This window comes from Vulpes vulpes, chromosome 7 (genome assembly GCF_048418805.1).
Source record: "Vulpes vulpes isolate BD-2025 chromosome 7, VulVul3, whole genome shotgun sequence".
In the NCBI taxonomy this organism is placed as follows: domain Eukaryota; kingdom Metazoa; phylum Chordata; class Mammalia; order Carnivora; family Canidae; genus Vulpes; species Vulpes vulpes.
The window spans coordinates 96,901,628-96,916,017 of NC_132786.1; positions in this window are offsets into that span (position 1 = coordinate 96,901,628).

The following is a 14,390-nucleotide window of genomic DNA, read 5'->3' on the forward strand; positions in this document are numbered from 1 at the left end:
ACTAATATTTGATGAGGGTTCTAAGAATACTCAATGGATAAAGGATAGTGCCTTTAATAAATGGTGCTGGAAAATTCTATCCACATGCAAATGAATGAAACTGGACCCCTATCTTACACCATACATAAAAATAAACTAAAAATGCATTAAAGATGAAAAGCCCTGAAACCTTAAATATCCTAGCAGAAAACATAGGGAGTAAGCTCAACTCCAGTCTTGACATGATTTTTTGGATTTGACCTCAAAAGCAAAAGCAGCAAGAGTCCAAATGGCTAGTAACAGATGAATGTATAGAGAAAATGTGGTACATATATAATTGGAATATTATCCAGACATCAAAAAGGATGAAATCTTACCATTCACAACAATGTGGATGGAACTGGAGGGTATTATGCTGAGCAAATTAGGGCAATCAGAAAAAGATAATCATATGATTTTACTCATCTGGAATTTAAGAAACAAAATAGAGGATCATAAAGGGAAGGAGGGAGAAATAAAATAAGATGAAATCAGAGAGGGAGACAAACCATTAGAGACTCTTAACTACAGGAAGCAAACTGAGGGTTACTGGAAGTGAGATGGGTTGGGGGGATAGGGTAACTGGGTGATGGATACTAAGGAAGGCATGTGATGCAATGAGCACTGTGTGTTATATTTAACTGATGAGCTACTGAACTCCACATCTAAAACTGATACACTATATGGTAACTAATTGAATTTAAATAAAATAAGTTTTTTAAAAAGAAAAAAAGCAAAGGCAATAAAAGCAAAATAAACAAGTGAGACTATATTACACTGAGAAGCTTCTTCTCAGCAAAGGAAACAATCAACAAAATTCAAAGGCAACCTACAGAATGGGAGAAAATATTTGCAAACCCCATATCCAGTAAGGAGCTAATATCCAAAATACATAATAGCAAAAAAGGCAAAAAACTTAATTAAAAAATGGAAAAGGACATGAACAGACATTTTTCCAAAGAAGACACATAGTTGGCCAAGAGATGCATATAAAGATGTTCAACATCACTAATCAGGGAAATGCAAATCAAAAGCATAATGACATCACCTTATATCTGTTAGGATGGTTATTATCAAAAAGACAATAGATAACAAATACAGGCAAAAATGTAGAAAAAAGGAAACCTTTATACACTGTGGGAATGGAAATTGGTACAGTCAGTATGGAAAATAATATGGAGGTTCCTCAAGAAAAAAAATAGAAATATCATATGATTCAAAAATCCCACTTCTGAGTATATATCCTAAAGATATGAAAACATTATCTTGAAGAGATATCTATACTCCTTTGTTCATTGTAGAAGGGATCACAATAGCTAAGGTATAGAAACAATCTGTTTGTTGAAGGATGAATGGATCAAGAAAATATGTTCTATTAATACAATGCAATATTATTCAAACTTAAAAAAGGAATCTTGTCCTTTGCAACAACATAGATGACCTGAAGAGCATTATGCTAAGGGAAAAAAAGCCAGACAAAGAAGGATAAATACTGCAATATGTTTCATTTTAAAAAGTCAATCTCAAAAACAAAGAGTAGAAAAGTGGTTGCTAGGGGCTAGAGTGTATGAGAAATAGGGAGAGGTTGATAAAAGGGTCTAAACTTTCAGCTATAAAATAAATAAGTTCTGAGGATATAATGTATGACATGCTGACTAAACCTGATCATAATGTATTCTATAATTGAAATTTGCTAATAAAGTAGAATTTAAGTGTTCTCATAAAAAAAAGGGGGGGATCAGGGTAAACACATGAGGTCATGGATGCATTAATTAGCTTAATATGGGAATCTTTTCACAATCCACATATGGATCAAATCTAACATATACTTTAAATATCTTATAATTTTATTGGTAAATTACATCTCAATAAACCTGGGTGGGGGGAAGATAGTTATCAATGGTAGAAGCTGACTTTTATGAGGCTAACATAGAGTTTCCCCAACAACTTAAAATGAATGCCCTTTTTGTCTTGATGTGCAGAAAGTTTTCTCACTTATGGCATTATTGACATTCAGGGACAGATATTTCTTCCTTGTGGGGACAGCTGGTCTGTGTACTCTATGATGCCTAGCAACATCCTGGTCTCTATATAATAGATGCCAATAACAGCCTCATCTCCAAATAGGACAACCAAAAATTTCTCCAGATATAGTCCCCCAAGGGGTCGGGAGGGGGTGGTGTTGGGCAATTGCCCTTAAAACCACTAGTAGATGGAGGAGATTTTCAGAAGGGCACAATGTTGGAGATGGTCCAGAAAATGGAATTAAATTGTAGAATTGCCTGAGAAGTCCAACCTAAATCCTATCTCTGTCTCTTTTCCAACTGGCCACATAAAATTAGAAAAAAACTCTTCGCTCTGTCGATCTTGGCTAGAATAAATCACCTGGCAAAGAGAATGAGTTCAAAGGGAGACAATTACTCATAAAGATACCAAGAAGGGAGGCCATGAGGCAATAAATTATTCACAATGATAATGTTCATTATAAAACAGTAGGATTAGTAATATAATCAGAATTGTTCTTCAGTATTTGCTTTAGGTTACAAAATATATGTGCAATATAAAAGGCCAAACATTAATCATGTTTGTAAGAGTTGTACCTGCTATTGAAATCAGTGAGGGTAACAAAACATGAGAGACACCTAACTCTGGGAAATGAACAAGGGGTAGTGGAAGGGGGTAGTCGAAGGGGTAGTGTGGGTGGTTGGGGTGACTGGGTGATGGGCACTGAGGGGGGCACTTGGTGGGATGAGCAGTGGGTGTTATGCTATATGTTGGCAAATTGAACTCCAATAAAAAAATATATATCAAAAAAAGAAAAAGATTCATAGTAAAGGACTGCATGAAACATAAGGTAAAAGTATCTTCCTCCCTAACCACTCTTCTAAGAATTCTTTTTATTCATAAGCAATCATTTCCACGTACTGTGCGTGTATGTGTGAAGCTTTTTCACTTAACGCATTGTCAACTGCATGATTGTACATATAATTCAATTTTTCCTTTCTAGGAATTTGAGTAGTGATTTATGTTATGCATATGCCACGAATTATCCAATCTGTCCCCTATTAGTGGGAATTTAGGTTTATAATTTTTACTATTTTACTGACAATGTGGAAATAATCATCTTTATGTGTACATCTCTGTATGCTTTTGGAGACATTACTGTTTGATCAATTCTTCATATTGAAATACCAGCATCGGAGGATATGTAAAGTATTGAAAGATAATTGCCAAATTGTTTTCAAAGATTGTAGCAATGCAAATCCTACTACAGTGCTTAAAAATGTACCAAGCATTAATAATTACTGTCTATAATTTTTACCATTATGATAGAAGACAAACTGGGATATGTGGGGTTTTTTTTCCCATAACACATGGTACATACTTAAAAACAAAACAAAAACAGCCTCAGAGATGTAGAGTTATGTGCCTGAGTTTATAGGGATAGTAAGTGGCAGAGCCACTTGGGTAGTTGGTTTTTTAATTCATGCTTTCTTCCTCCTGTGGGGATTTCCAAGCCAAGCTAAGCACCTGAAACACCCACAGATCTTAAAAAAAAAAAATACAGAAAGGGAGACAGAACATAAAGACTCCTAACTCTGGGAAACGAACTAGGGGTGGTAGAAGGGGAGGTGGGTGGGGGGTGGGGGTGAATGGGTGACGGTCACTGAGGTGGACACTTGACAGGATGAGCATTGGGTGTTATTCTGTATGTTGGCAAATTGAACACCAATAAAAAATAAATTTATTAAAAAAATACAGATTTGCTCCCCTATGGATGCATCTATGTTTTTTAAATTCCCTGTTTGATTCAAGAACAGCTGTTTCTCTGCTTACAGAGTGGGAGAGTGTTCTGAAATTCACATTCTAAGCCGGGCAGTTGGCCCTCCTGGGAATGTAACCTGCATTTTTATCTTTCCTGCATGTGTCCTGTTCACAGAAGGGCATGAGGAGTTGGCTACCGGGTCATGTTAGCAAGGAATAAAAGACAAACTTTCTCCTTCTTGGAGGATAGAAGGGCTAGTTTTTTCAAAGGTCCAACCTCTTCCTTATAGGACAGTAAGAGTAGACTAACCAATCTCTGGAAAGCCCCACAGGCCCAAGGAGGAAGCTGGATGCATCTGGGCTTCAAGGCCAGCCACAATGTGTGTGAGCAGAGCCTGACCTGAGGAACAGCTCCAGGCCTGCAGGAGCCACCCAGCCTGGATGCCAGCCCGGATCTCCTACCTCACCACCTGCCACAGAAGACACAAGCCCCCTGAGTTCTTGAACCATCTGGGGACAGGATTTAAAACTTGAGGCACCCAGCAGCTGGGCTGAGTTCTCTGTCGATTTGGGAAGTGAAGAAATGCGATATTATTTCCATCTCCAGATCACAGAGCAGTATGTACCTGGCTACCGGCACAATCAACTTTTTTTTTCTTTTCTGGTATGAACTAGTTTATAGTCAAAATACATTTTTTCTGCTTTAATTAATTCACCTTTTCCAGAGAAAAAAGTAACTTTGAGGATCCCCCCTGCCAGTACTTCACAGGAATGGAGATGTGGTGGTGGCTGTGATTTGGCTCATGGCTGTGATCTTGCAGTCTCTTGAACTGTGCACACAAAAAAGCAAAATGCCACCTTCTCAAATTACTCTTCCGAGGTAGCCCTGGAAAGAAGCTGAATTGCAGAAACTTTTCATTGTTGTAAGTTGCGCTGAAAGATACTCCTACATCTGTATCCATTCTTTCTGCTCTCAAATGACACTGGCTAGATAAAAGGAAATGGGCCATTTCTGCTTTGGGACTCAAGTGAGGCAACCAGGAACAAGTAGGCATCGCTGACGAGCTCCCCCAGGCAGAGCCTGCTTGTGTGGACAAGGATGGTACTTGGAAATGGATTAATTTATCCACAATGTTCATGCAACCAAGGAGGCAAAGAATCTAGAAAGAGTAGGCCTAAGTGCCAACTAAGAGGCGCACCACCACCCCACTTCAGTAGGCTCAGTTTCAAGGCTAGAGGTGGAATATTTTGCATAAGAATTCAGCGGCTATTAATTAACATGGGTCTGTGCATGTATGGCCAGAAACCCTCTTCTTCTCAAGCTTACACTCACCAGGACAACTCAGTTATAAATTACATTTACAATGGAGGAAATGTGTTTCCTACAATGTCAGAAGTGGAAAAGAACTTACAGACCCTCTCATCCTCCCTCCTTCTTCTTATAAATGAGAACACTACAGCTTAAAAGGTAAACCAGCTTGCCTAATATAACTTGTCATAAACAAATGCCCGCATATTTTGATGAGTCAAATCCATTCTGCTCACATTCTAAAAAATTAGGCCTTCATTAGCACAAAATGAAGATTGTCTAGCAGTGCTTCTTGATCTTTATGTGGGCAGCAATAACTCCCCACTCCTAGATCTTGTCACAATGCAGATTCTGATTTGGTAGGTCCTGGCTGGGCCTGAGATTCCACATTTCTAACAAGCTCCCAGGTGGCACCCAAGTTGCTGGCCTATGCTTTTGACTATCGAGTGTTTATAGGCAACAGCCTGGCCTGTTGTGTGTGGACCTGAGGTTCTAGCAGAAAGGTCTGCAATACTTTCCCATAGAGAATTATTATCTCCTGATATGGTAAGAAGTTCCCATGAGAGGGTTCTTTAGCTATGGCTAAGGGGAAGAAAATTTCTTGTGAGTGCTCTTTTCAGAAAAAAAGTGAAACTAAGAGGATGGATCATTTAAATGCCTTCTATTTGTGTAAGTACATGAATTGGACTCCTGTGTGTCCTTGGCAGAGGAACCTTCTCATAATTAAGACAGTTCACATCTGCATCTCCCACTCAGTCTGAGCATGCTTTGCTTCCTCTTGAGCAAAAATCAACATTGCAAAACTGCAACTAGGCAACTAGCAAAATGCTGCCAGGAAGTACAAGTGCTAGCTCTCTCTCATAACAAGTTTCTTTCCCCAAGCCACATCATTCTCTCCTACATGCATTCACTTACAGGTTTCTCAACCTCAGCACTGTTGACTTTCTGGGACTCATCATTTGTTATGGGGAGCTGCCCTATGCATTATAGGATGTTTGGCAACATCTCGGGGCTCTAGCCGTGTCTGAGTTTAGGGTGCTATTCTCTAGTATTATAGATCGGATGGCTTAAACACAGCATATTTATTTGTCACAGTTCTAGAGGCCAAAAGACTATGACCAGGGTGCTCCATGACTGAATTTTTGGTAGAGGCCTTCTTGGTTTAAAGACTAATATCTTCTCATTGTGTCCTCACAAGGCAGAAAGAGAATAGGAGCTAGCTCAATTTCTCTTCCTGTAAGGATATTAATCCCATTAGAGGGGTTTCATGACCTTATTACCTCCCATAGATGCATCCCCAAACACCGTCAATCTAATGTGAGTGAATGAGGTATGTGAACAATTGAATCTTGACAGGATACAGATATGCAGTCCGTGACAGCCCACTCACTAGATGCCTACGGTACCATATCACCAGTTGTGACAATCATAGATGTCTCCAGATATTGATAAATGTCCCCTAGGAGGCAAAATCACCCCCAGTTGAAAACCACTGCCTTGGGCAGCCCCAGATGGCACAGCGGTTTGGCGCCTCCTGCAGCCTGGGGTGTGATCCTGGAGACCCGGGATCGAGTCCCACATCGGGCTTCCTGCATGGAGCCTGCTTCTCCCTCTGCCTGTGTCTCTGCCTTTCTCTCTCTCTCTGAATAAATAAATAAATCTTAAAAAAAATTAAAGAAAATCACTGCCTTAAAAAATAACTCTACATCGGAAAAAACAACTAACTTAAAACATAGAGTTATGTGATTTTTAGATCTGAAAGGGTTTTCTATCTGAAAGGCTCTTCTGCATTTTGGCGTCACACACTGGCTTTAGGTTAGAAAGACCATTGTTACCATTAGGCACAATTGTTTATGGTCAAATGGTGAATTCAAGGTATTTCATTTTTCACTGGCACAAACATCAGCTAAGTAAAATCTCAGATTCCTTATCTAGGTGAGTCTTTGCTGCTGTGGCAGGGTGTGGGAAGAAATCAATACTTTTCTCCATTGTCATCAGTACACATTTAGAAAAGGGGAGATGAGAGCTGTGTGGAGGCTCCAACAGGTCCGTAGATCCGGGACCATCCAGCTGCGTTGTGAAACATCTTCAGCTGTATGTAAAGTGCACATGCACAAGCATCACCTCAGGATAAATTCCCCATCCCCTACTCCATGCTCCTCAGCCATCTGGCTAGCTAAATTCCAGTGACACTAGGTCAGCTTATGATATGCTCCACATGATTTTGAGAGAGGCTTTCTCACTGCAGTATTAATGAAAATGTTTTACTAATACTCTATTGACAAAAGGGAGAGAGAAAGAGAACACATGGCAGAGTGAGGGCAATTTATCAGGTATATGCCTTTTGGCAAATGCTCAACAACAATAATTTACCAAAGTAACCACTTGTTATTAGATTTGTCATCTCACTGTTAAAAGACCTCTGAGGTAAAACACATATTAAGTACTTAAAAACTCATTTCATGTTCATAGATTCTCTAACATTATTAAAACGTGATGGCCTAGAAGTATATGTCAACCTAAGTTATTTATGGTAGCTAATACTACTAGCTTGAGGCCCTGGCACAGAGCCAGGGTAAAGGGGCCCCCTTACCCCTTCTCTTCTACTGGGGAAAGAGGGAAAGCCTGTCTCTCAGACCTCTATGCTGAGGATGACATCCATCGCCTCCCACTGAATACCATCTGCTGCCCCACAGCTGCCACCACCTCTAATCACACTCAGCTAATATTTCCTGTACACCTACCATGTGCCAGATACTGATTCAGTCACTTCTATATAATTTATCTTAACTTTTGTAATATATTTGGACACTGCAGAATATAAGGAAAAGCATTGATGTTAATAAGGCCAAACCTATTTTGGAGTTCTTTTAGCTCAAAAAATAAAATTATTTTAATTTCCCAATTTTTGATCTTATTTATTTTTTTAATCATTTCCCCCCTTCCTTGATTTCTTCATGTAATAAATGTACTCCCAACATTTGGAAGCAACTAACAGTTTTCTAAGTTGACTCACTTTTGAAATGTTTAGTATGGCTTACTATTTAAGGCTTGTGAAGTAAATCTGTCCCTGATAAACAAAACATGCCTTGATAATATGACTAGCTACCTTTTATCTTATTTCTAATTTTGAATCTTTAATTAAAGATTGGTACATAGCATAATGTACATAGCAGAAAACCAGAAAAGTCTTCAACATTGGCTAAAAATTAATGCAACAGAATGATGAAGGAAACTTTGTGTTAATCAGGAATTGTGACTAATGAAGGAAACTTTGTGTTAATCAGGAATTGTGACTAATGCCATAAAGCTAAAAAAGTGAAATGGTATAAGTTTATCAATTCTAATGATAGCTGCCAAAAATCAGGACCGGCTAAGCAGCCGCAGAACCCCTAGTGTATCTGAGGCCAGGACTGAGAGGTGGGTTGGGGAGGAGGGAGGAAGAGTGGGATGAAGGCTTTGAAGCAAGCAGCTTTCCCCTCCCTCCCTCCCTCCCCCCTCCTTCCCTTCTCTCCTCCCCAAGGGTCCTCCCCAGTGAATGCAAGTAGGTGAAAGGTGGTTCTAAGAGTTATTCCTAGATCTTAGCAATGCCAACCAAAAAGGAAAACATAAGACTGGAACAACTTCACTTGTTTTAGCTTACTCACTTATCTGTATTTTGGGGTTTTTTTGTGTTTGTTTTTTAAAAGATTTTATTTATTTATTCATGAGAGACACACAGAGACAGTCAGAGCCACAGGCAGAGGGAGAAGCAGGCTCTCTGTGGTGAGCCCCATCCCAGAACCCCAGGATCACAACCTGAGCCAAAGGCAGAACTCATCTGTACTTTGGTGGCAAGGGAAGAGGAATGAAGAGGGGAGGATTAGGTCACATCCTGCAATGACAGCCCAGAAGATGAAGATAATGATGCTTATTTGGCAAAGTGTCATTTATCACTAAGAACAGAGTGTTTGCTTCACCTCCATAGGTCCTCAACCTAAAGTGACTTGAAAACATACTTGATGCCAAGTCCCTTCCCAAACTGAAATCAGGATCTCTGGGGGTAAAGCCAAAAAGTAGTTTTTAAAACCACTCAGGTGATTCTAATATGCCAGCAGGTTTGGTTATAATTGCAAGCAAAAGCAGCTGAGGGACACTGTACAGGGACAGGGCTCAGTGGTATGGATTTTTGGCCTTGGCTGGGAGGGGATCTGGCATCCTGGAGCTGGATCTTCTGCTTGCTAGTCCTACAACCGTGGCCTCTGAGCCTCCCACTTTTGTCTTTAAGAAGACATTCATGGTAACACTTACCCCCTATGATTGCTGGGAAGAAGATAATCCATGTAAGCCATGAACTGCTCCTGGTAGTGTTTAAGTGATCCAGGATGAGCTGCTATTAGTATGAGGTTATCTTGGAGATTGACACCGCCATGCATAAAGTTCTTTTGGGTTTTCATGCACTTTGTAGATGTATTTTATTTCAGCTGTATTGCAGTATCCAAACAGCCATGCCAGATTGACCTGCTGTTTATCAGATCTTTCTCAATGTCAGAAAAAGCTGTGCTTTGCCGAGTAACTAATGTGTTTCCAGTTTTCTTTTAATTTGGATACAATGAATCTTGCAGTCAATTTCTCTCTTTGCTTTAGCAGTTAGAAAGCTAATGTGACCCATATCTCAGAACTAAATAAAACTGGCTTTACTACTATCTCCCTTTTTCTCCTTCCTTGAAATTTGAGCTTTGACTTTATACTTTTACCTAACGTCTATGTACAACTTAAATATATAACGTTATACACGCTTTTACAACATCTGTTTTTGTAAGTTGACTCAAGAGCTTTGTGCAAATGAAACCAGCTTAAGTTAATTACATTAGAAGCACTCTTCTATAATGAGAGCCAGACTAATAGGTAATTGGTTAATTGAAAAATGCAGTGAAATGCAGAAAGTCATGAAAACGTAATGTATATGTAGCTTGTTTTTTTTAAACATAAAACATATAAATGTGCATCTTTTAATTGATCTTTTGATATGGAGCCAAGCCCTTGTCTTTGGACATAGAAATTTACCTTCTCAAAAGATGGCACTTGTCACTTTCTTGTACCTATTATATCAACAATTAGTTACTAGACCTATATTTTTTAAAAAGATTTATTTATCTGAGAAAGACACACACAGAGAGAAAGCAGGAAGAGGCGGGAGGAGCAGAGAGTCTTAAGGAGACTCCTTGCTGAGCATGGAGCCCAAAGCGGGGATTGATCTCACAAACCAGAGATCATGACTAGAGCAGAAACCAAGAGTTGGAACCTTAACCAACTGAGCCACCCAGGTGTCCCAAACCCATTTTTTTAATGGATTGAGAACTCAGAGACACCTTAAAAGAAAGCACAGTGCAGAATCTCTCTAGAAATGTTACTGCTTTCCTCCCTGATCACTAACAACTTTCTTGCTCACCCTCATTCAGAAGTATTTTTTAAATTATTTTTTAAGAGTTTGAATTATTTAAGAGAGAGCGAGCGAGTGTGGGGAGGAAACAGAGGGAGAAGGACAAGCAGAATCTGTGCTGAGCACAGAGCCCCATATGGGGCTCAATTCCACAACCCAGAGACCATAACCTGTGCTGAAACCTAGAGTCAGAGGCCTAACGAACTGAGCCACCCAGGCACCACCAAAGTATTTTTTAATGACTCCCTTTCTCAAAGCATTTTAAAAGATTTTTAAAGACTATTTGAGAAAGAGAGTCGGTGAGAAAGAGAGCACCAGCAGTGGGCGCGGGGGGGGGGGGGGGGGGGGGTGGGCGGCGCTGGGGGCAGGGGCAAAGGAAGAGGGAGAAGCAGACTTCTGCTGAGCAGGGCTGGATCCCAAGACTCCAAGATCATGACTTGAGCCACCTAGGTGCCCCAAAAAGTTTGACCAAATTTTCATATGCCCAGTAAATTTTCTTCCTTATTGTATTAATTTAATTTGTAATATTTGTAATTACAGGTTTAGGACAAATAGAATCAATCTCAGTCAAGACACAACTGGAAGAAATAGAAGTGCATATGGCCTATTAATTGTGAGTGGTCTGTGTTCTAGAGCTTCGGTCTGTGTATTTTTGACAGAATGAAGAATCCTGTATAAATTGCTGACATAGAGAAATAGCTAAATGAATAGTCCTATACAAAGTATATAGCTAAATTTGGCTAAATGGAGAACATTTAGAAGTATGTGAATATACACACATGCGGAGGAATATGAGTGAGTTATGACGCATTGTGTGTATAGATGCCTCTGTGTGTGTGGATGTGCCTTGGTTTTGCCTTCCTTCTCTCCCCCCTCATAGCATTGTTCTTACAAGGATATGGCAATACTTTTCATTTGGTTGTCATTTCCAGAATTGATGCAACTTTAGTTTTTATTATTTTTTTCTATTTGCCATAGTTCACAAGGTGTTTCTTAAGCTGATATTTGCTGCTGTTTAATACTTCTGGGAATATTTTAGATTTTTTCTCCAAAGTTAAAAAAACCGAACAAGACATACTTGGTAGAGCACATTCTTTTCTCTTCATGGCTCTCTAAATTTCTTGATCATTGTGCCTCAAATTATAAAATAAATAATTATCCACTTAGGGGATTAACTTCATAAAATAACGGAGCTCTTTAAACTAGCAGGTAGATTTAACTTTGACTGAGCAATGAAAACTACTAAATATTAAGAATTAAAGTTTGAATTCTTTTGTAGCCAAGCATTACCTGAAGCAACATGTCATCTAAAACTTTCCATGACTCTTATATGAAAGGAAATCCATGGGAAGGTGGGAGAAATGGTCCTGGTGACAGGGCTGTGAATTCAAGTGAATTCACAAATGAAAATTGCCCTTACTTTTAAATGCTTTTTACTTAGGATTGTATCTAATGGCCATTAAACCAATTGAATTACATCTATAGAAATGTATAATGTTTTAGGTTTAAATATCATGGAATTTTCCAACTGTCAAGTTTATTAATTTATTTTTTTAACTGTCAAGTTTAAAGAGGTAATTTGGAACAAAGTTATGCAAGGTGTCAGATATTGAAGCATTCTTACATTCTCTCTACCAAACATTAGCACATAGGCTCTAATCTCTATCTACATCCACCACTTCCTGTCTTAATGATTAACATGACAAAGCAAAAAGGAAATTAGTGGAAATATAATTTATTAACCACTTTTATTTAACCATGATTAACCATTGTTTAGCCATATTTAACCATATTAAGTTCAATCATAAAGTTCAACTAAATGAGCGTCAGTCTCTTGGCCCCAACCATGTAGTCACACTGAGTACTCTAGGGCTCTGAGAACCACTGGGCAGCGTATCTGTGTTTTGCTCTTTTTGAATCACATAGCTCTTAGTTTAGAGGTTTTATGATAGATAAATCCTAAGAATTATTGCAAAGCACTTTCTTCCAATGCTGCTTTCAATATGCTAATACTCCATGGGTAGTGTATTTCTATTAATAATGTCTATTAATTATACGTTAGTATATATACCCCAAATACTTCCAACATGGGGAGAAACGTGAAGGGTTTAGGCAAACTACATAGGAAATAGCCAAGCATTTTAGTTTTCTTTCCTAGAGACAAAAGGACTAATGTTAAGTATTCATATTAAGGCAGAGTTGATCATTATTCACAGAAGCCATGTCAACCAGATGAATAATTAACATTATTTGCATCAGAGCCTCATAAATCAGTCATGGACTGAAGAGTTGGAATGACTTGATCTTAGATCTTAGAATTTTAAAGGAAGAAAACACCTGAAGAGCATTAGTCAAATACTGTTCTCTCCCAGGTAATGCACCGAAGGATCCAATGTGTTACAGAAAGTTAATACCAGATCTTAAATTTAAGTTTTTATATGAATAGAGAACAACCTACACTTTACTAATATTTGGTCCACTGTTTGACACTGATACCATGGTTCTTAGTGCATTTCTGGAGTCATGAGGCGTGGGTTGCTTGTGAGTGTTCTAGGGGAGGGGAGGGCTCTCCACAGCCCAAACACATTCTTAGTCATTTACTGCCTTTTTTTTTTTTTTTACATTTTTAAAATTTAAATTCAATTTGCCAACATATAGTATAACACCCAGTGCTCATCCTATCAAGTGGCCTTTTCAGTGCCTGCCACCCAGTTACCCCGTCTCCCAATCCATCTCCCTTTCCGAAATAAACCCTTTGTTTCCCAGAGTTAGGTCACTGCCTTTTACAACTTAGAAACATACTGAAGTTTACCTAAGAAAATTTTTGTTGCAATATTCTTCTAGATGTCAAAATAGTTTGTCTCAATTTTACTAATCACTGCTTCTGTTTATTATAATAATGTTATCTACATTTCCTCTTAGTTCTTTAATAAACCTGAAGAAGACAAATTAGGATAGTTCAAAAGAGGAGTATGTAGCGTCCCATTTCTTTTATTGAAAGGTTCCAAAAATATTTTCAACTTGTAGTTTAAAACTGTGGATTTGGGCTTTATCAGTTTTCAAAAAAAATTATATCTCGTTTAAGTTTGAAGTTCTCTTGTGTCTTTAAACATGTTCTTAAAAGTTCTCATTACAAAAAAAAATGATTGTAACAACGTGTGGTGTTGGATGTTAACTAGACTTTCTGTGATCATCTTACAACATGTACAAATATTGAATCACTATTGTATACCTGAGACAAATTCTATGTTTAGAGGTGGTTTTTTCACTTGTGAGATTTAGAGAATGAACCTGCTCACAGACAGATTCTGTGTATTTATTAATTTATTTTAAAGAATGCTGTCTATATGTTTTGGTACAATTACACTATCAAAAGACTAATCATGAATGCAGTTAGTCCTTCAAGCAGAATACAATTGTCCAGAGCTGCTCTGCTGAGTGACTATCAGTGACTTTTCACTGATAGAAGGTCTTCAGTTGGGGGTGGTGTGGGAAAAGAATTATAAATCACTCATAGGGTTGTCTGTTTTAAAAGAAACACACAAAAATCACCAATTCATCAGTGATTTCACATCTAGGGCAGAATCTGCAATAATGGACTCTTATTCGATGTTTAATTTATTCCATTTACTACTTTATTTTGCTCACGTTTTCCAACTATTTTGATTGATTCTTTTAAATTTTTTGGATAATTTACAGTTGTTTTTTGAATAGTGACTTTTCCCTGGTAACTTTTGTAAAAATAGATCCAAATAATCAATTTGTTAAAGGATCCTATGATTGGAATGTTCACTATTTGAAGAACACCACATCTTTATCCTGCCCTCTGAAGGGCAAATCTTTTCCATTTATAATGTATTAACAGCAATGACCCTC